At 44.3% G+C, this 22,392-nt stretch overlaps 1 protein-coding gene across 1 annotated transcript in view; it reads left to right on the top strand.

Annotated features, from left to right (window-relative positions):
• Positions 1–22,392, top strand: part of BRINP1 (BMP/retinoic acid inducible neural specific 1) — an 85,578-nt gene that overhangs the window by 37,704 nt on the left and 25,482 nt on the right. The window lies entirely within an intron of this gene.

Raw genomic sequence — 22,392 nt, 5'->3', positions numbered from 1 at the left:
TGCCTGGGGCCCTGCTCCCACAGTCATGTGACGACATCAGAATTTAAGCTTTAATTAAGAGATGAGTGCGGGGAGGCAGGGAAGAGTCTCTGGCCCTTATGGCTGCAAAGGAAAGCTGGGAAACATGACCTGAGTGCAGCCAACATCTGCTTTAATGTGCAGACAGCTCCCAGCAGAGAGGTGAGCAGCTGGGAGAGGAAGGCATTCCATCGAGTTCCCAATCACGTCAGGCTTGCTTGTGCTTCTGCTTGCAATGAAAGAGCTTACTTGGAGAAAGGAGAGGTTCCAGAAAAGCCGTGCTGTGGCAGAGTTACAAAGAAACTTAGAATCCTGGAAAGGCTTGAGTTGGAAGGGACCTTAAAAATCATCTAGTCCAAACTCTCTGCACTAAATCAGGGCGCTCAGGGCTCTCACACAGTCTTGCAGGGCCAGGTTTCACATTATCACAATCTCTGCCTGTGCATATATCCCAGGGACACACCTTTGGCAAGGCTCATTGAAGAAGAATCATATTTGATGGCCATCAGCTGGCACACCAGGGTCTGAAGGTTCAAATATACCTGGTATTGCAACACCTCATTCCCAAGAGTGAGTATCATGACAAAGTCAGTGGAAGAGTTGTTCCCCTGTAACTTATAGCTGGGGCTTGTCTCTGGACTCTGTGTTAGTGAAGCATCCTGACACTGTGAGCTTGTAGTTTCTGTAACAGAAGTGCCTCTTTGCTGGTGCCACAGGGATTTCATGGACTGGTAGTGACTGGCAGGTTTGCAGGAGCATGGACTTGGTTTTCAGCACTGATTTGAGCATCTGACCACCACAGAGCACTCAGAACATTCAGTTTGGGTGAGGATTCACTCAGCAGTGAGGGACACTGCCTCCCTAGAGCGTGGGAGCTGGAAGGAGCAGTGCTGTGTCAGGAATACAAAGGTGTTTTATTGTCTGTGTGTCCCTGCAAATGTGTTTTCATTGTCCATGCATCCCTGAAAGGTATTTCCATTGTCCATGCATTCCTGCCCAGCCTCATTTTGCTTTCCATCTCCTTTCTCCCATACTGGTTCATTCCCTCTCAGCAAAGACAAACCTGCCCATTGAGTATTCAGCATTAAATATTTCAGTGTTAGCTTCCAGCTCTTGAGCAAAACCCCAGCAAGAGCATTACTTTCAACTCCCCTCCAGATGTCTCAGGCTGTCCCTGGGGAGTGCAGTCTCACAGCCAGGGGTGAGGCTAATCAGAGATCTTGGGACACAGAGAGGACTGTGTGTTGCATGGTTAAGAGCAAGGAGGAGAGACGGGAATTAGACAAGAAGGTTTTCATCTTCATCTCTGGTTAAAGCTAAATGAATCATTCTCACCAGACTAATATGTTCTCCTTGCATTTTGTCTTCCCTCCCCTGTTTTCTTCCCCTTACCCCTCATTCATGCACAGATTGTGAGAGTCTCAGATTCCCACCCCCCCCACCCGTAACAGACTCCCGACTGTTTCTTGGGAGTATTTGATATTTGGGATCTGTGCCGTACTGTTCAGCAGGTGAGTGTTGCCAAGTCACATGATGAACTGTATCTCAAGACTATTTAATGTCTCTTCAAAGCCCACACTTTCAGAGGCCTGTGATTATGTAAGTGTCTCAACTCAATTTTTAAAGTGAGTTTACGGCCCTCATAATTGCAGAGGAAAACTTGATAATACTACTCCTACATACTCAGAAAGCAGAAGGCAAAAAAAAAAATAGAAGAAGGAAAAAACCCACAACCCTGAAGTTTATCAGATTTTAAGTGTCTCATGAATTTTAAAACCAATCTCTTAATAATTTTTTTGAGCCTAACTCATGATTTTCAAACAGTTACCAATGTGGCTGTAGGGATTGTAAGGCTGGTTTGTTTTTTTATTAGTTAACTTACGTAAAATATCCAAACCTAGGGAGACTCAGAGACTGAGTATTGCACTTCAGTGCCCATCTGGAGAGAACAGGGTCTTTTATTCTATGTAGATGCTGAAGATCTCTTCTTAATCCAGGTCTCTAGTCACTACTGCAGCATAAATATTTCCCAAAATTATATTAGTGTTAATCATATGAATGAAAAGAGCCATAGTATTGATCTTCATAATACCTAGGTTATTAAATTTGAGTTTAAAGGTAGTTTTGTGGTGCAATTCATAATAGGAAATCTTGTCAGCATGCATAAGCAGGGAAAGCAGGCCACAGAGCAATAGCACTGCCATCCCAGGGAGAAATGTATTCTAGACTCTTCCATCCTACCACAAGATTACACATCAAAGAGACTTGTGGCTAAACTAGCAATGCCAGAACTGAAGGTTTTCTAATTGTTTGGTAATCTCAGATTGACTTAACTGTTCTGAAAGGAGAGAAAGGCCTTTGAAAGCTGAAACAACTAGTTCCAATGTTCCCGTGGGTATATGCACCACCCGGGGCCTTTTTTTAATCATAGAATCACAGAATGATTTAGGGTGTAAGGGATTTTTAAGAACATCTAGTTCCAGCCCCCTGCCATGGTCAGGGACACTTTCCACTAGACCAGGTTGCTCTAAGCCTCATCCAACCTGGCCTTGAACACTTGCAGGGATGTGGCAGCCACAGCAACATTCCTGGAGTATTTACACACACACAAACCCAAGGATGCTGGTGTGGTAAGATGGATGAGGATCAGCACTGTTACCCCCAGGTGGTGGGCTTGCCTTCCACATGCATGTTTCCTCAAGCTGTCTCATTCCATTTGAGAGCCATGCACACTGGAGAGGAGAGGAGAGGAGGTGGCAGATCAAACCATGCTTGTAGCTGGTCACAGGGCTCCATAAATACCTCTGTGCCCCCAGGAGCATTGATGTGTGAGGTGCATGCAGATATGGATGTGTCTGAAGCATCTTGTATGGCCCCGAGTAGATTAAAGGAAATCTGAGAAAGCTTCCCTGTGAAATGACTCTGTAATAAGGGACAGAAATTACCAGCTCTTCCAGCACGTAACAAAAGAGACACCAAGACTGTGCATGAGGCTGAATGCTACTATATAATAAGCTTACAGGATAATTATCAACTGTACTTGGGGTTTAATTTTCTTCTGCAGAAGAGTCATAAAAATAAATTTATTGTTTTCACTCAGAGGGAACTGAGATATTTGCATCAGGTCTCTAAAAGAGACAGTGCTTTATCTCCCCCTTGCACAAATCAGCTCCATTGGTGACCATCTCCTGCATGATTGCGGGTGAGCATCCAAAGGAAAGGATTTTCTCTGGGAGCTGCTATAGGAGGATCACAGCTCTTTGTCAGGGCTCTGCAAGTGTCTCTAACACTGGAGTAGGATTTTCACTCAGTAATGGGGATCGTGAACTGAAAGGGAAGCTGAACTAGTGAAGTTCTACCAGGATGGAGGAAAATAAACGATAGGCTGGCAAAATATCTGCATTTTAGGTGCAGTTAAATTGTCTCTGTGAGACAGAAAAATATTTTCTCCAAAGTAAGGTCTTGTCCAAATTCTTTATTTTGTTAGTAGTGTAGTGTTTCCACCTGATGAATTGGATCCAATATATTTTTGAAGTCCCAGCCCCTCTGGTCACTAGTGACTATGCTGAAAGAGAGAGATCTAAGAAATGAGCTATTTTGACAAAATTATGTCTAGTGAAAACATTACAAGCTGTTCCAGATTCTTCCAACATGGAACAAAGCCAGATTCTGCAGCCCTGAAAGTAGCTACTAAAAGGAATTCTCTCCTGGGCAGCTCCAGCCACAGCTGAAGCTGGAGCTCTCCCAAACGGGGACGATTTAAGCTTTGTCTGGAGACACAGAACTGGAGCCCTTACCAATTACAGATGAGTTATCCTTAGGTGCCACAGGGACACTGCACAGGGACTGAGGAGTAAAGGATTAGCCAGTGCACACAGAAATATTGAGCAACTCACTACTACCTCCTATTGTGCTCATGCCAGTGGAAATCCTTCTTAGAATGGCATATTTTATTCAATTTTTAAGAGCTCTCAATTTTTCATTTAAGAAGGGAAGCTGGAGCAGCATCCGAACCGTAATCAATCAACCTTTGCAGGAAAGCTCAGAGGAAGGGCTCTTGCTCTTTAGTGCTTTATCTTCTCTGAGAACTCACAGAAATTGTATTTCTGAATGGGATTGAGAGTGAGGGAGAGGGAAAACTACAGCCACAGCAGTCCTCAACTCAATCTTCTAGACCTCTGTCCTGTAGCAACTATCCTGCAGCAACTGTCCCTACAGAAACTGTCCCCAAACACACTACTTTGTCTCCAGAAGCAGCAGATGACTTTTCACATAAGCTTGGCCCAGAATTAAAAAAATAGATTTAAAGCATTTTTTGTGGGTACTTAACTGCCTAAGTGCCAAATTCCTGTAGTTTTTAGTGGGCATGACAAAATCAGGACCTTTTGAATAGGATCTGCTACAATTTTAAGTGAGGTTGTCCATAGCATAAGCCATGAAGTTATTATCCCTGATTATAAATCACTAGAAAAATGCAATGATAAAAGGAGGAATAACAGACACAGCTCATCCAGGGATCTCAGAGCTCTTTACAGTTCCTCAGGATAGTGGAGGAAAAGGCTGAGTTTTGTTTGTTTGTTTCGAATGAATAAATTAATCATTAGTAAAATATTATGCAGTTCATCAGATATATTATTCACTAGCTATTTGTCAAAATAACAGCTCAGTCATGTATTATCAGAACTAAACATTTATAATGTGGGTATATCTAGTCATCAGATGATTTATTCAGACTTTTGGGGAATGAGTTAGTTATTGACCAGCTAAAGTACCGTTCCCTTGGGAGGCAGAGCTACGTTAGAATGTGAGCTCTTGTGAATTTGGACCATGTGTTTGCTGTGGTGCTGTTCTGAACCTGATGCCACAAGCAGAATCCTGGGTATAGGTTTCCTCTTGGCACTACCTCAATAAAAACAGTCATAATCCTGATTATCTACAGCCAATGCCAGGTTTGTCTCAGGTAGGAAAATTCAACTACTTATTCAAGAGCAAATTATGGCCTGAGTCCTTCCTGTACTTGTAGGACCAGTGTCTGACCCCAACACCAAGACCCTCATCCCTTCTTAGCTATTTCAGCTTAAAGTATCTCTCCACCTCCCAACTTCCACAAAAGAGGGCTTAGGAATCCCAGTTCACCACTCTGTGTGAGAGACCACACCATTTCAGAAATGCTGGCAGAGAACAGAGGATCCTTTCCCAGGTCCCTCCCAGCTCCTTCTCCCGTGCCAGTGCCCTGGCCTCCTTCCAGAAGTGCCTCAGCAGAGCGAAGCTCCGTGACTGACACTCACCAACTGCCCTTGTCGTTCGTGACCAGCATCCCAGAAGGCTGCAGCTTCTTCCAGGCCTTTATTGGTGTCAGTGCAGCCTCTCCCTTGGGTTTTATTAGGGAAGCTGATGCCAAATCACCCAGCTTCCTCCTACTCGATAAAAAATGTTTATAACCCAGTAAATTTTAACCTATCAGCAGCTTGTTATGGAGGGAAAAGGTCACTGGGAGAGAAAGGGGGGGGAAAAAGGTGCCCTTCCATCCAAAATTCTGGCTGGGTACAGACGAAAGAGTCAGCGCCAGGAAAAATATCTTTTGATATGATAAACTCTCATAATAGAAAATGTTGCTGCAATACAGGCCTCGTTTCTTCAGATAAATATTTAATATAGATCACTAAAGATTAATCGAGTACAGAAAAGTGTCTCTCCTATGGCTGGTGTAAAGAAAACATCTTCTCGTTAATTTATTATGGAGCCTGAAATGAGAAAAATCCTATGGAGAGAAAAGCAGGGTACTGTTTCCATAGAGAAGCAGTGCACCACACCAGAATTTATTTAGTGTGTGGGCAGGAGACTTCCCAGAACCAGCTGCAACGTGGCATTCGCGTGATAAAAAATCCCAGTGTAGAAAGAAGCCTCATGTAGTCATTGTGTCTTGTTGCCCTGACTCCTGCAGATCCCAGGGATTCCAGAAATGGTGAGACTGTAAGATCTGTGGGCTCTCAAGAACCTGGATAAAGGTGTTATGATGGTATGTGTAACATCCCAGGTGCTCCTCCAGGAAAGGGCGTTCAGTTCTTTGGGAGTAAGGTGATGGCCCAAGGTCACTGCATGGAGAAGAGCCCCAAATCCTTGAGACTTCTTGCTTTAGCCAGAACTTCCCATAACCATCTGCCTGAGATCTCCAAGGCACTGTCACCATTTCACACTGTGCTTCTGGTTGTATTGGGCAGTGAAGGATCCGGTGTGCCAGTGTGAGATTTCCACCTCCCTCGATGGTGGGATGTGTTCAGTCAGCTCCATTGCCAGGGGTAAATGACAGAATCCCTTCACTTTCTACAACATTGTCCATGAAAACCACCTTCCCAAGCATTTTACAGCATTAAATAGGACAGCTACAGAGAATAAATCATAAATAGCAGCAGAGACAGTGTGAGGGAGAAAATAAGAGTCACAGGCAAGGGAGGAGAGATAAAAGATCCAATTTCAGCTGAGACTGAAATGGAACAAAGAGTCAGTGAGATGGAGAGATACATGAGGGTTGTTCCAGATGGCCAACTCCATTCATGTGGAGCCTCTTGCACCACCAGCATCTTGTGATGAACTTGTGAAAAAAGGGGCAGCACTTGCTTTTGGATGAAGTGGGCAGAAGAATCTGGCAGATCTGTCAGTGCTCAGGGATGGAGGAAATAGAGGAGCCCCCTCCTGAAATGCATGGTTTAGAGACAGGAAACAGCTCTGGAGAGAGGGAGGCCTTTTTTCCACCTCTCCAAGAGGCCATATCTAGCTGTTTCTCCAGAGGTGATACTTTCTTCTTTTGCTTGGCCTTTTCCTGTGGACACCTTTCCTGTTTTGGGAATGTTTGTATCAAGTAATCAACAAAACACTTGTTTGCCTGTTTAGCTCTCCCAGGGAGAGAGATTGAGGGGAGAAAGGTTGAGTGCCACTGGTCATATCCCAGTCACACTGCTCTGTGCAGTGCTGGGAGGGGATTGAAAACATGGGAAAACCATGGTTATGAGGGATGGTTGCCCGTATTTTTTTGTCATATGCATCTCAGAGTGTCTCTTCTGCTGCCACAATCAGCTGGACTTGCAGAACACCATTTTTTTGGCTTATATGAGAGATGGTGGAAGGACAGAGTGGCTTTAGCACTGAGTATCAAAACCCAAGGAACTAAAAGGACTCGCCAGGGTCACACCTCCCCACCACCCACTCTGCCAGGCACAACAATTTGCTATTTGAAGTACTCTAGTCCTAAACCTCTGGAACACTACTGGCACTGTCTTTTCAGACTGCAGGTCTTGACTGCTCCCAGAACCCAAGTGACAATCAAAATCCTAAATAATAACTTAGTTCTACCACAGGCTGTTGAATTTGATACAGGTTCTAATGGGTGGCACCTTTAGCCTGGGACTCTCAGGGGAAAGGCTAACAGATTTTTAAGAGCAGCAGGGACTGTTGCAGTCATTTAATCTGAAGCTATTCTGTGTTCAGAACATTTGTGGCATGATCGGGTCAGAATTGCAAGAGCTAATTATTAACAGTTTTCCTGCCCCCTGGATAGACTATGGCTGACCAAAAAGCTCTTATTTTGTCCTCTGCAACCCCCACAACTGCACTGCAGCTTGGTCCCTGTCACCTTGGCAGGGGCTTTTGCCAGCCAGGCTCCTCCACCTCTGGTGTTGTGCTCCGTCGTCCTGCTGCAGCGAGCCACAGATATAATCTATGGAACGCAAACATGATTTTATAATAAGTTTTCTATGCAGGCAGGATAAAATGCCAAACAGAATCAGAAAACAATCAGTCAGTGAAACTGGGCCCCAGTGATGAGTGCGCTGCTGGTAATGCTCCAGTGCCCAGGAAGATTGAGGCTTTAAATACAGCCACCACCTTGCCCTTCCAGAGAGTGAGTGGGGCAAGGAGAGACTGGCAGGTGGGAGCATGCGACTCAGGAAATTGGGAATACCTTGTAGATGTCCTGCTGGGAATAAGTTAAACCAGGAGGAATATTAGAGCTGCACAAAGACACCTCAGTACAGCTCTGCTTCTCAAGAGATCAGCAAACTCTCCATCACCTGGGCTTTGGAAGTGGCAGTGGAAGGAACAGGGACATGCAGTGCTGCTGCAGGGACAGATCTGAGCTAGATAAACATGCACTTGTTGTGGAAGCCTCTGGGTGCTGCTCTTGCACAGAGTCAGATAATTCATCCCTCCCACGGTAGGCAGTTTTAGGAACCTGTCTCCCCTCCATCAAGTTTGCGACAGTCCCTGCCCTGGGCAAGTTTACACCAGGTTCCATGTCCTGCCACAGAATGTGGTCTGTAGAACCCTAAATCTGTGCTGCTCCACACACTGCAACAGCTGGGGGAGAAAAAAACAGAAAGGAAGGCTGGGGAAACATGAAGAGGGGAATCAACTCCAGCAAAGAACAGGAGGAAGGAGAAAACCGGGTACCTTGGAGTGAAGGGAAGAGCTGAAACACAACCCAATGGCTGGAGCAACAGCTCAGTACTCTGGGGTTTCACCCTAGTTTAGAGAGGGCAGGGCTGTACCTCAGGGATAATGATGTGACCAGGGCAGGGAGACACCCCTTCTCCTGTTCCCTTTCCTCCTGGCACTTCTTGGGCACTGGGAATTGTGAGTTTTCTAGTCAGCAGAAGGAAAGCTCTCTACCAGACTGCACAGTTGTTTTCCATTTTTTGTTCTTCCAGTTTCTGTAAGAGTTGGGGGATTCACATTAGCTCTTTTCCTGTCTTCTTTAAGTACTCCAGGCTTGACTCATATAATTGTATAACTCACAACTTCCATTTAAAAAATAAGACTAGGCTGCCTTTTAGGATTGCGAAGAAAAGCCAGAAAATACAAGTCTTTAAATCTCAGAACCCAGAAGGCAAATAAAAAGCATTGCAGATACTGTTGTTTTGCTCAGTAGATAAATATATACATATGCATGTGCTTCAGAATATCAGGGTCCAGCTCATTCTTTCAGAGCAGAGGCTCAGATGTGCAATAGCACATAATCCCTTACTCAGCCACATGAAACTTGAACTACAGTACTTGTTTGGCTTGGAAGGGACCTTAAAGATCCTTCAGTTCCAAGCCCCTGCCATGGGAAGGGACACCTAAGGGTCTTCTTAGATTTTCTGCAGCATTTAATCCACCTCAGACTAAATTTTCAGCCTTAGAGAATCCTGACTTTGAACTTAACACAAACCAAAAAGTCAACCATGAGAGCACAGGCAAGAGAAAAACCAACCCCACAGAAGTTCCCACCCAGACTCAGCAAAGGATTTCCATGCCATGATAAAAGCACAAAGCAAACACTGCCAAGCCAAAAGGAAAATCTGAGACATAAGGCCAGTTACTAAAGTATAACCCCCTTTACCCTTTATTTCACTGCCTACTAAACTTAAAAAAAAAACCAACCTGCCCTTAAAAAACAACAAAAAAACCCAAATACCTTTCCCCTGCAAAAAGGCACCCAACAATCAAAAATGATAAAAATAAATGAAATTAAATTGAAATAAAAGAATATAAAAATAAAATTAAATTAAAAAAAATTAAATTAAATTAAATTTAAAAATGCCCAGAGTCCCAACCTTCCTCACACAGCTGACTTCTCTTTCCCCTAAACAGCCCTTGAATGGTGAGGCTATAAATCTTTGCAGCTGGTCCTCTTCTCTCTCCCAGGAAAGAGCCCTGTGTTTAGGGAAGAGCTCAGCTCCAGCCCTCTGTCCCATACCCTAATTTTTGGTGCAGGGGAATATCTCTGCTCACAGACCAGAGACCTGCTGGGCTTTGAGGCTACCTGTGCATGTGAGTCTGGGAGCTGACTGCACTGAAATGGAGGAGTTTTTGCTCTTAACTTCTCCCAGACTTGAATTTCCCATCTGGACATCAGCATGTGAGTGGATTATGTTTTTTTGTGGCTGAACTAAGCACTTTGTGAAGCAGGTGCTCGTGTGGCTCCGTGCACATTGTGGGGCAGGTTGCATCTGTTGCCCTTTCACTGAGTTTCCTCAATCCTTTTGTAAATTTAGGCCCCACAGCATGCAGGTCTTTCAGGTGTGTTTGAGGCTCAGTCAGCTAAGGAAGCACTCCAGTGGTCCTTTTTATACTACAAGAGTCTCCTGGCTGTGGTATATTTATAAAATTGCAGAATTTCAGGTAGGCACAGCCTGAAGTGGTACAGACCAGCATCCCCCTTCTCCTCCAGACCATTCAGCGTGTTCTTTGCTGATTTGAACACAACAGTCACAGTCAGTATGACCTTTCTGAGGGAAGTGGTTTGGATTTCATCAGATTGATTTCACAGCCTTGGAGCTCCTGTTACCTGATAGATGATAAATGCTGGGGGTGTGGATTTGATCCCTCTTACTTTTGGTATCGATCAGGTCCAACACCCTCCCTGTGACATGACTCCAGCTCACTCTACTTCATGATTTTCCACTGCTTGTACCTGGCTTTTGTGTCTTCCATAAAGGGCTGGGATTTAGGAATCAGTGTAGTGGTGATTTTTAATGGACATACTTCCAAGAGATCAAGAGGAAATGGCTTCAAGTTGCACTGGGGAGGTTTAATTAAGATTAAATGTTAGGAAAAATTTCTTTGTGGAACAGGTTGTCCAGCATTGGAGCACACTGCCCAGGGAATTGGTAGAGTCACCATCCCTGGAAGTGTTCAAATACTGTGTGGATATGGCACACAAGGTGGTGCACATGGAGGTGTTTGATAATTGGACTTGATGGTCTTGGAGGTCTTTACCAACCTTAAAAATTCTGTGATTCTGTCCCTGCTTCTGTTCTCTGTGGCTCAGGTGGGGCTGTGTTTTCACATCACACCCTGAGTGGGGTATTGGAAGCAGAACATCCTGCTGAGCTGAGCCCTGGGCAGGCAGCAAAGACCGTGGGCATTTTTTGGCACAGGTAAAATAGGGCAGAAAGCTCAGCCCCAACCCCACCATCTCCTTCAGTCCTCGCTGGTGAGACACTTTGGCCAGCCTCTAGAACTGGGTGAATATCCTTCATGGCTGTGCTGTGTCCTGGATCTCTTTCTTGGAAAAGTTATTCATCTCCTGCTGTTTCAGCTTCTCCATCTACAGTGACACATTTGTTTAAAGGTGCTTTGAGATCCACATATCAAAGTCACAAACAGCAGCTAAAGAAAACATGACTCATGATGGGGAAATTGCCAAGAATGTGCCTGAAAAACCAAGGGCCTCAAAGCTTTTACAAACAGATCCCAGGAAACAAAAGCATTTGCATTCACTAGTCCCTGTTCCCTGGATAGGATAGGACAAAAATAAAGCTTTTTCTTTATGAAATGTTGCATAAAAAGCATGGTTATCTTTTCATTGCAGGCCACTTTGCAGCCTGCACAGAGATTGCCTTTCTTCATGAGTTTGTGAATTTTTATTTTATTGCAGTCTTTTTATTTCCTCCATCAAAACATGCCTGAGTTTGAAATGGCATGACTAGGAATGAAAATTAAATACATCAAAACTGATTTTTGTAGAAATGAGATTTTGGAGCAACCAGGGAATGTTCAAGGCTTCCTCACAGCTTGTGTTCAGTTTTTTTGCTAAAGAGAGATGTAGTCTGAGGAAATGGGTCACCTTTTTCCTAGAGAAAATTTCCTCAGTTTTACTGTAATTCTGAAATGTCATAGGCTTTTGGGGACAGATTTTTCCCCTCTTTTTTAATCTTGAACAAAGCACAAATGTCTCTGATTATGGATGACTCAAATTTTGCTGCAGCCATGCTCTGCAGCCTAATTTTTTTAGCCCTTAACCTCTTATCTTATGCTATTTGCTAGTAATTTCAGGCCCAGCCACCATCTGGAATCCTATTCTGAGAGGGGACATCCTCTGCATACAGCCACTGTGTTTATCCCTGCTTGCTGATGCCACTGTCTGAAAAGCAACCCTTGGCCAGGGGCCTGAATGTGACAGCACAGCTTGGAAATCAAAGGGATGCTGAGCCCCAGCTCTCAGGGTGAAGGCACAGAACTGAGTGTCCTGAGGAACCAGGAGGAGGAGAAGGAATCACTGTTTTCTCCCAAACCTACTTGGAGGAAATAATGCCAAAACACTGTAGGAATAGAGTAGCAAGGATCAGTGTGGGAGGGAAGTGTGGCTTTAATTTGCTGTGTCAAAACAGTTTTTGTTCACTTGCTCTCTCATACCTCTACCATGTGGCTTCCTGCAAGACCCCTTGGAATGGCATGGGTGATGAAGGATGTCAGTCCTTGTCTCATCTCCTGTGTCATTCTGATGTTGGTGGCCATGTGTTGGGTCTAGGTGTGCCTTTGGGAGCAGGCAGTGGTTTGTCTGTCCTGAATCTCTGCCAGTTGTTTTCCTGCATATTGTGCACGTGCAGCCCAGAGCACAGACTGGAGCACACCCTTCCACCTCACAGATGGCAGGGAAGGAGATGCACCCCCTTCACTTCACTTAACCTGGACAAAACCCCTCAGCTGCCCCACAGCAAAAGATCCCTGGTGGAAAGAGGTGGCTTTGCCAACTGGCTGCCTTTTGGCATCCAAGCCACCCACCAGCTCCTGCCTTGCATGTTCACTGGTGTCTCCATCAGCTGAGGATGACTCAGGGCTGAGGGGGTGGGCGAGAGGGGACAGCTTTCCCATCACTTGCTGAGCCCACAAACGTGGCAGCTGTGCCCAGGTGGCCCTGCCAGAACTGCCTGGAGGGTTCAGCTGGGTATAGGAAACAGGAGAGGCTTTGTATTTAAACATCACTTTTTTTTTTTTCCTCCTAAATCGGTGATTTTGAGCCTTTGCCAAGTGAGTGGCACAACTGACCAGAGGGGGGATGATGGCTCCATTTTCTAACAACAGTTGGAGTTTTGAAACATGGTTGCATGCTGCGTTGGAGGAAATTTTGTGCTGTTTTGAGAGGAAAAGGGGCAATCAAGGCTAAATTTCCGATATTACTTTGCAGTATTGACAAACGCTGTGCTTAAGCCGCCGGCGGTGCAGCAACCAGGTACCCTCGCCTGCCACGGGGGGAAATAAGGTTCAAGGCCACACTTCTCAGGGTTTTTTTTTCATCTGAGCAAACTGTGAATCATGATAAGTAAAGAGCAAAGTTTGGGGCTGTGGTGTCACAGGCTGAGGTTATCAGCTTGCTACAGCTAAAACTAGGAAGAAAAGCTTGTAGTCCACACACACCTACATCTTCAGGAAATGAGGGAAGTGCAATTTAATGAAATTACTTGTTCCAAACTCTGTTCTTGTTACAGCCTTTGATTTGTGCTGGTGTGCTCGTGGGAACGCTTGGGAGGCTGTGAATCCAGATGGTGAATTTTGGGGCAGGGAAGGCATGGTTTGCTGGAGGGTTTTCCATGGGGTGAGAAGGGCTCACCATGACTTAGCACGACCCAGTCCTCCCCGGGTGATCTGTTATCAGCTCTAGAAATTAGACTATCTCTGCCTGTCTTCCACGTCAAACTTGCTAACAAAAGCAGCAGATTTCAATATTCTCATGTACTTCTTTGTACTCCTTCCAACCTACTGGAGTCCACACATATCAACCTGAAAACGTCTGGGTTTGTGGTTTTTTTGGGGGGTTGTTTTTTTTCTGTTTGGTTTTGTTTTATTGTTGGGTTGTTTGGGGTGGTGGTGTTGTGTTTGTTAATTTGTTTGTTTTGTTTGGCTTCCTTGTTTGTTTTGTTGGGGTTTTTTTGTTGTTTTCTCTTTATTGGTTGGGGGTTTTTTCTTGTTGTTTTTTTTTCTCTCATACCAGTTGCTATAGAATGATGTAGGACCTTTTTCTATCTATGCCCAGTGCTCCTTTACACTCTTAGTTATTTGTCTCTCCATTCTGTCTTGGCTCCTCTTTCAGCCTGTTGTTGGTTAAGTCTAATTGGCTGCTGTTTGCCAACAGCTCTCTGGACAGGGATTGTATTCTGAAGAAAGGGGTGTACAAGGAGGGAATTCAAAGAAATGTGGAGAAGAAAACCTAAAATCATACTGATTATCCCAGTTTTCCTCGAGAATACCTAAAATTCCTTGAATGACTCAGCTGTTTCTATCTGTTACTTCAAAAGTGCTGTTCTTTGAAAGCATCTTCTCAACAGCTCCTTGACCTTCCAGGATCAGATTGATCATGAATTCTCTGTCAAACTCATAAAAATAGAAATCCAGGAGACCATGCTATGAAAAATAACATCTGTGTTGGTTTATTCTCAACAGTAGAACTCCAAATGCCCGATTCATAGATGAGTTTCTCTAGGCTATCTCAGGTGTTTTAGTGGGAGAACTGTTCTGGCTGCATCTCTCCTGATGTTTTATCATAATTCACAGTGAAGGGAAGGGTGTCTCTGTGTTGTCCATCCCTGTGTTTGGAGCACAGGGCCCTGCAGCCTGTTAGAACAGCTTCCTCAGTAGGTTAATAAACCATGTCTAGTCTGGGTAGGCTTTTAGGGAGAAAGCAGCAATGGAACAGAACATTTCCTATTGTTGCTAATGTTTGGTAAGTGGCGGCAGTGCGAACAACGCTGGGAGCTCTGGTGGAGATGTCACTCCAGCTTCCAGCAGCTCCTGTCAACCCTGGTGTAAACTGGAGTGGCTTGGAAGTGCCGTCAGCCCAAACAGCTGAAAAATGGTGTGAAATGGTAATGGGAGCTACTTCCTAGCAGGTCTCCAAGGCTGAAGGAGCCCGAGGTTGAGAAGGGTCTCTCCAGAGCCTGAGATCTGGGCTTTTTGCACAAAAATCTTCACTAAGAGCATTAGAGGCAGAGTTGAGAGGAAAAAACGTCCCACTGATCTCTGATGGGTGTGCTGGGAGGAAATTGTAGCAGCAGACTCATGTGGAATATTGGAAGAGATCCACAGAGGAGCAATGAAGGAGTTGGCGAGTTTATGTTGAAGTTCAGAAGTTTGTGTGTTATCTGAGGCTGCACAAACACATAACTTGGAGGTGACCCCAATCAGGTGAAAGGGTGGTAACCTTCTCTGTCCTGTTTTCTTGTGATTGATTGCTATGGTAGCTCTGCTTAATGTGAAGTCAGAGGTGGGAACAATAACCACATCCTGGCCTTGATCAAATTAAATAATCAGCAAAATTAATAATGATCAAATTGAATGACCTATCTTTTTATCTTGTTCTTACCTATGCTGAATCACTCTGCTTTCAGTCTCCAGTAATAAATTTATTCCAGCCTTTTTTTTTTTTTAAACAAATCAACCTTTTTGGCACTCCACAATTACATGTTGCTTTCTAAGAGACCCAAATGTAGTCCTGTCCTAAGAGAGAACACAAGACTCAGATTCATGTTTGTCTGATTGGATTTTAATTCAGTTCTGGAACAACCTGTTTACCAAGGGACTTTTAAGGTCACAGGAAATCCATCTAACTTTGAAGTAATTTTCTTTATTTTTGATCCTTGCAAGTCTGTCATTCTGGACTTATTGTTTACCTCCCACTCTTGATAAAGAAAAAAAAAATCAGAATTTTCCACCCCAGAACAGCTTAATATTTTTAAGAAAAATATTCAAAAGATGAAAACAAAACTCTATAACAGGAAAATTCTACGGGCTGATCTGATTGCCCAGAAAAGGGAGAGTCATTGAGGTTTCAAACTCCTCAGCCAATACCAAGGCGAAAAGCACCAGAAGATTCTTCATTGTCCTTTGGAGACAGGTGGAGGACTAGGGAGTCCAAAAGCATTATTTAACTTCTGCCATGTAATTCTGCTGAACGACCCAACACTGATTGTCCTCTCCTTTGTTTGGCCCTATCCAGGCAAATGCCCTTTTGGGGATAAACCTGCTGCAGACAGCACAGCATTTATCAATAGATCAATAGTCAATTTATTTATTTCATTCACCTGCCAGCTGTCATAAGTGAGCCTGTCTGCTTGCCTGGTTGTTATGCAAAATGCTGTCAGACTTTCAGCTTAAGTGATTTCTTTTTCATACTTTTCTGGAATTAGATTTCTAGATTTTTTTTTCCTCTCTTTTATGGCAGAGTTTCAGCCTCTGTCTAATTTGGAACTAGTATGAATCTACAGATTGGAGTTTTCTTAAATAAATTAGGGGGGATGAGTGCCAAACCCTCACAGGAAACTAATTTTTGTAGGTCCTTTGAAAAGCTCAGCTTTGAAGATTGACTTCTTCATGCTGGCCTAGATAGGGAAGAGGCCAAGCTGCAGAGGAAAGAGCTGAAGGGATATTGCACTGCTCAGCCTGGGGCTGTCTGGCATTTTGAGGGCACAGACTAGAAATAAAACATCACTGACCCCTCCATAATCACAGATACCCTGTAAGGACTCCTATTAAGCCTGATCTGGCAGTACAAGATAAGCATTATAGTGCTGTTGTCACCTTCATACCATATCCTATGGCATTGTTTGCACAGTCCAGGGCTCACAGAAACCTGGAAGAGCCCTTGCCCTGAGGACTGGAGATAACCAGTATTTTGTGCAGCCCCGTGGCTGGGACAATTGTGCTGATAAAAGGCAAGTCAGAACAAAGCCAAAGCCCTAAATCAGCAGCTCTGTTGTAGGACGGTCTGGGAGGATTCTGGAGGACTTAGGCCTAAGTTCTTGATGCTATCACAAAATTTGTTTTTTAGCCAGATAAGGCTTAAAATGTTCTGTTTTGGTTCACACTCATTCTGAGGGCTGACAACACTTGTCTGGAATGTACATAGAGGGGTCCTAAAATGTCTGTCTTAATGACTGAGAGGTGCTTGGAGGAAAACAGAGGGCAGAGACATGTCTGAGGAGGTGCTGCTGCATAGACACCAAAATCCCAGAGAGTGAGGGCTCCAGGGGTCCTCTGTTTCTGGCATCAGGGAATCCTGATGCCATCAGTCAACTATTTGTGTGATGTGCCAAGGAGAGGACATGAAGCAGTTTTTGTGACTTGCTGTTACTGGAGAGGGTGTTGCCTCATCACCTTTGGGAGCAGCTGATGACTTTGGAGGTAAGATTTATTCAAAAAGGATAAAGAACCACTGAGCAGAAAGAAGTTGGTGCCTTCTCCTTGCCCAGTTCCCAGGGAGCAGAGGGGCTGGTCCTGTGTGCTGAGTGTGCACTGTGTGGGAGGCACTGACTGCCCTGCAGGCAATCCATCCATCCAGAGCAGAGCTGGGGTGTTCTAGTCAGCATGATATAGGCTTTGTTCAGTGTCGTCCTCCTCTGCTTTTTTTTTCTTTTCTTTTTTTTCAAACTGACAGTGTCTCCATCATTGTTTAATGCATTTAATTTCTTTTTCGTTCCAAGCACCAGCCCCTGAGGTCTGTACTGAACCTCTTTCTTCACTTAAATGCTTTGGTTGCCTTGGCCATTTGAAGATGGGGAATTTGATTTGCCCTGATGGCCCCTCTCTCTCTCTCTCTCTCTCTCAGACTTCTCTCCCTGAGCAGAGATGTTCACGCTCTTGGATTCTCCTGCCCTTCCTGCTGGTGCAGTGTGGGGTCTGGGTGATGTACCCATTCCAGGCTTTTGACTTTTTCTCTCTCATCAGTAATTTTGTCCCTGTTTTTGTGTTTCCCTGAAGGGGTCATAGTGCTAATGAGCACTGAGACATTCTTAGTGGCTCTTTCTGCCTCTGACATGCTGGCCTTGATGGCAAGCTCATTAATGCAAGCTCTGGAAAGACAAGCATTATCTCAGACACAGCTTTATTCAAATAAAGCATGTCCCCTTTCCTGTTACAGCAAGGAAAGCCTGAAACATGCAGTACTTCATCCCTCTTCCCTCTCATCTCCCTTCCCCCTCTAGGCTTGAGCACCTCCTATCCCTTCCAGCCATTAGAAGAGAAGTTTCTCAGTGCTTTCTCCAGGGATTAGAGACCAGGCTGCCCTTTGCTGGATTTCCTGGGTACCTCTCATGTTATCTTGTGTTGTCTGTGCTGGTGAGACATTAGAGCAAACCCAAGTGCCTCTCCCTCGCAACTCAGACATGAAGTTATAGTTTTTCCTGTTCCTATCTCTGCATCAGAACTACAGACTCTTCTTCCTCCTTACTAAGAGGTTTATCATTTTTCCAGAGCCATTAAAAACTTCCCTGCTGGCACAAGTTCAGGTCCTTGCTTGGGATTCCCCTGAGGGTCAGAAGACTCTTTACTAATCCCAACTGTACCATGGGGTGCCACCATAATCCTGGACAAGTCTTGGTGTCTTCTTTGCCTGGAAACTGAGCGAGGAACAGGACAACATTTCTCTTTTGTAAAGTGCCCTGGCAGCTGTAGAGACCTCACTCCTGTGTCCCAGGTGGTGGCACTGCTGGGTCTGAGAACCAATGAGAAGTGAACTGGCAGTCCAGAATGGTTTCTGTGAGGAAAGGTTTCAGTGCCCTTTTGCACACATCAGTCATGATTCCAAGGCCTTGGTGGAACTTAGATTGAAGGATTCATGGTGACAAACCTAACCCAGTGCCTGAATTCAGTTTTGTCCAACAGCAGCTGCTTCTGCAGAAAATGCAATTAAATCTAATGTTGAAAGCTAATAAAAAAAACTGGTCTTGAAGGTGTTTCTTCACAGACTTCAGGAGTTTCAGGTTGGAACATTCCCTAAGGCCAGATCTATACTGTTCCCTTCAAATATAACTTTTTTTTTATGACCTCAATAATTCTAAATGATTTCACTCACCATATCCATTAATGTTAAGTCTATTTTCCAGAGCTGTACCATAACCTTGGCCTCAGGTGCATCTTGCAGCAGAGTTCTATAGGTTGTTTGGAAGATTGCTGGAATTAGAGGGTTGCTTTCCATGTAAAATATTGGAACTGAGGGAGCCAAGTTGAAAATACATTTCTGGACATTAAACAGGGACCTTAACAAGACCATATCATTTGCTTGACCATTGAGGCTGGACCAGATGACCCCACTGGTCGTACCTTCCAAATTTCACCCTTCTGTGGCTCTAATTGCAACAAATCAACTGCACACAAAGAAAGAAAACAGCCAAATACTTTGCAAAACCTATAAAAAAGCTTAAAAAATCTCACTAAGTAATTTCAAATAATGCATAAATTAGAGAGAATTGCAACTGGTTCATGGATATTCTATGAGCAGAAGATAAACATCTAAGTTAGTTGCATAAATTATTCATCATAACATATTTGCTCAGCTTTTCTCATCAGTTGGGAAAGCCACACATCCAGGCATAAGCAGAGTATAATAGAACTGGGCTTTCACCTCACTCACATGCCCTGGGAGCAGAAAGCCCAGGGGAGGGATGGCAGGAGTTAGAACTGAGTGGGAAAAGTCTCCTTCACTATCCTGCTTTAGGTGTGGATTCTGCTCAGGGCTCATCAGCTTCGTGAATGGGAACTGGAATTACACCTTGGCAGCAGGAGAGGTTGAAGATATGACAGTGGTTTCTTTCAGACTCCTGCTTTTGCCTCCTTTCTGTGGTGTCAGGAGATGATGTTGGACCTGTAGAAACGAACCCACTTTCCCTTTGAACATGTTGCCTACCGGATTTTCATTCTTCTTTCCTACCTTCTCCCACCTCCATTGCCCATTGCTTTCCAATCCATGGTCCCACTTTGCATAGTCTATCTCTGCACACTGAATGGAGCCACTCCTGGGGTTTGGGTGTCGATACACCATAGAATCCTAGAGTGGTTTGGCTTGCAAGGGACCTTAGAGACCACCTTGTTCCAACCCCTGCCATTGAGAGGGACAACTTCCTTTAGCCCAGGTTGCTCCAAGCCCCATCCAACCTGCCCTTGAACACTTCAAGAGGTGGAGCAGCCACAGCTACATTGAAGGAGAACATGATCAGTGGCACATTTCAACTTCTATGGTCTTTGTTGTTAAATTATCTATTCCAAAGCAACAGAAACATGCTCTTTATTGAGGAGCATGAAGTATCTGTCCAGCCTTTTCTGAAAACATTTACCCAACCCCTTCTGGCTCTGGAGCACTCTGGTCCCTCCTGACTTTATTGGTACTGCAGGAAACAGTAATCTGAGAGCAAACATGTTCTTGAGTTTTACAGGAAGCAATAACCATTTCTTTGGAGAGAAAGCACAGATGGCATTTTTCCTCTGCTCACTGGTTATGATCTTTTTGATGGGAACATGGGCATCTCTATTTATTGTAAAACTTTGACTGTCTTTTAGCATCCAGCTCTGCCTTTTCCCATGCAGTGCAACTGCTCAAGGGGATCATTCCTTCTTCCAAGAGGGTTTCCTTGTGTAGAGAGTGCTGGGATTGCAACTCTATTCTGGAATGATTAGAGCAACCTCTCTGCAGTGACAGAGAAAAACTATTTGTCTTTACATATAAGGTTTTATCTGTTATTAAAATCAACTGTGAGACCTACAAGTACTGGGCTTTTACACAATTCTGGCACAGGAAGGAAAACACTCTTCTCCATAAAGGGAATATATGGACATTGGTAGTGTACTTGTTATCTGCTGACAACTTTGAAGATAATAGTCTGGTTTTGTCACTCCTGGTATTAATATTGTGGTGTCTGGGGTTTATTTTGGGTTGAGTTTGGGGTTTTTTTGGCCTTTTGACAGAGGTTTTTCCAGGAAAGATGGATGTTTCTGTGGATTTCAAGGTTTGACACTAATAACTCACAATGTAGTAAGAGGTGTGTTTTGTTTTGGCACTTTGATTTGGCTTGTGAAAGCCTGGGAGCTACAGAGGGGGCATTAGCTCAGGTGTAAGGAGATATTTTGAAGTAAATAGCTGCCACTTTGCTATTTTAATGGATACAACTGCTGTTAGGCAGCATGGGGTGTTGTGATGGGGCACAATCAAAATAAATACATGTATAATTGCATTAAGTCAAGTAATGTAACACACATAGAGTGGACTGGCTGGGGGAAAAAAGATCTGCTTTGTGATCCTGGCTTAACCCTCCTAAATCTGCCTGAATGTGGGGTCCTCTGCCAGCCAAGTGGGATTCTCTTGCTGGTTGACACACACTGATAGTGCTGAGTCAGTGCCAGGTGTTGTCACTCCTGTTGTGCTGGTTTTGACTGGGTGTTATGGATAATTGCATAATAATGGAATATTTCGACTCCAGGCTCCTGCTGGGAATGCCAAGCGTGACTGAAGGTTTCCAGTCAGTCTTTTTCTAGTTCTTAGGTTACAGCTGGAGGTGAGTCCCTCCAGAGAGTGACCCTTACCCCAATTCATGCCTTGCAATTTTACCTGTGTCACCCATCACCAAATCCATAAATTTGACCCCAAGTCCAGCAACTTAATTCTGGTCTGTGGTCTCTTGATTTCTTATTGTTTTCCACTGTGACTGGGCTGGCCTTCTTCTGAAGTTAGTTGATTCTCTTGGAATCATGTCCTTGGTCTTCATTCCAATCATACCTGCTAAATTCAGCTAGTTCCTTGTTAGCAGCATTCATTTTCTCAAAGTTTACTCTTGGTCAGCTCTTGCAGGCAAAGCCTTCAGCTGTTTTAGCAGTTAATGCTGAGCCACTAATGCTAAACAAGACTATTCACAGAGAACACAGTTGATCAAATTTCTTCTATAGCACTGGAATAAAGCTATTTTTTCTCCATAGTAGCTGGTATGGGGCTGTGTTTTGGATTTGTGTTGGAAACAGTGTTGATCACACAGGCATGTTTTAGCAACGACTGAGCAGTGCATGGATTTTCTGCCTCTCATCCCGCCCACCAGTGAACAGACTGGGACGCACAAGGAGCTGCAGGGGGGTCACAAATGAGACAGCTGACCCCAGGGATATCGCAGATCAGGGGGCTCGTGCTCAGCATAGAGCTGGGGAAGAAGGAGGGATGTTCAGAGTGATGGTGTTTGTCTTATCCAGTCACTGTGATGGAGCCCCAATGTCCTGAGGATGGCTGAACACCTGCCTGTGATGGGAATTAGGGAATGAATTCCTTGTTTTACTTTGCTTGTCTGTGCACCTTTTGCTTTACCTGTTAACCTACTTTTATCTCAAGCCACAAGTTCTCTCACTTTTACCCTCCCAACCCTCTCCCCCATCCCAGCACGGGGCAGTGAATGAGCAGCTGTGTAGGGCTGAGTTGCCAGTTAGGGTTAGACCACAACACCATTATAATCTAAATAAGATTTTTGTCTTAAAACCGAGTTACAGGAATAAGTGAATGAAAAGTGACAGAGAAACTTGTGAGTTGATGATCTGGGAGATAGCTTAAGATAGAGCAGGTGCATTGTAGGAGAGTAGGTATAAATAATATCCTCTGCTTTTAAGAAAGCCTTGCTCAATATTTTTCAAAGGACATTAATAGGTTTCACATTTTTCAGGTGCTCAGCTGGTGATGTGTTTCAGAGGCCTGATTTTTAGATTGCAGGTGTGCAAGCTTTTCTCCAGGCATTTCCCTCTGTGTCATTTCAAAATGGATACCTGCAATAAAGAGCTGCTTTTGCAAACATTAACTTTATTTTTTTCCCCCAGTTG

This window comes from Pithys albifrons, chromosome 20 (genome assembly GCF_047495875.1).
Source record: "Pithys albifrons albifrons isolate INPA30051 chromosome 20, PitAlb_v1, whole genome shotgun sequence".
Classification (NCBI taxonomy): domain Eukaryota; kingdom Metazoa; phylum Chordata; class Aves; order Passeriformes; family Thamnophilidae; genus Pithys; species Pithys albifrons.
The sequence above is the reverse complement of the archived record's forward strand: the minus strand, read 5'-3'. Positions and strand labels throughout refer to the sequence as shown.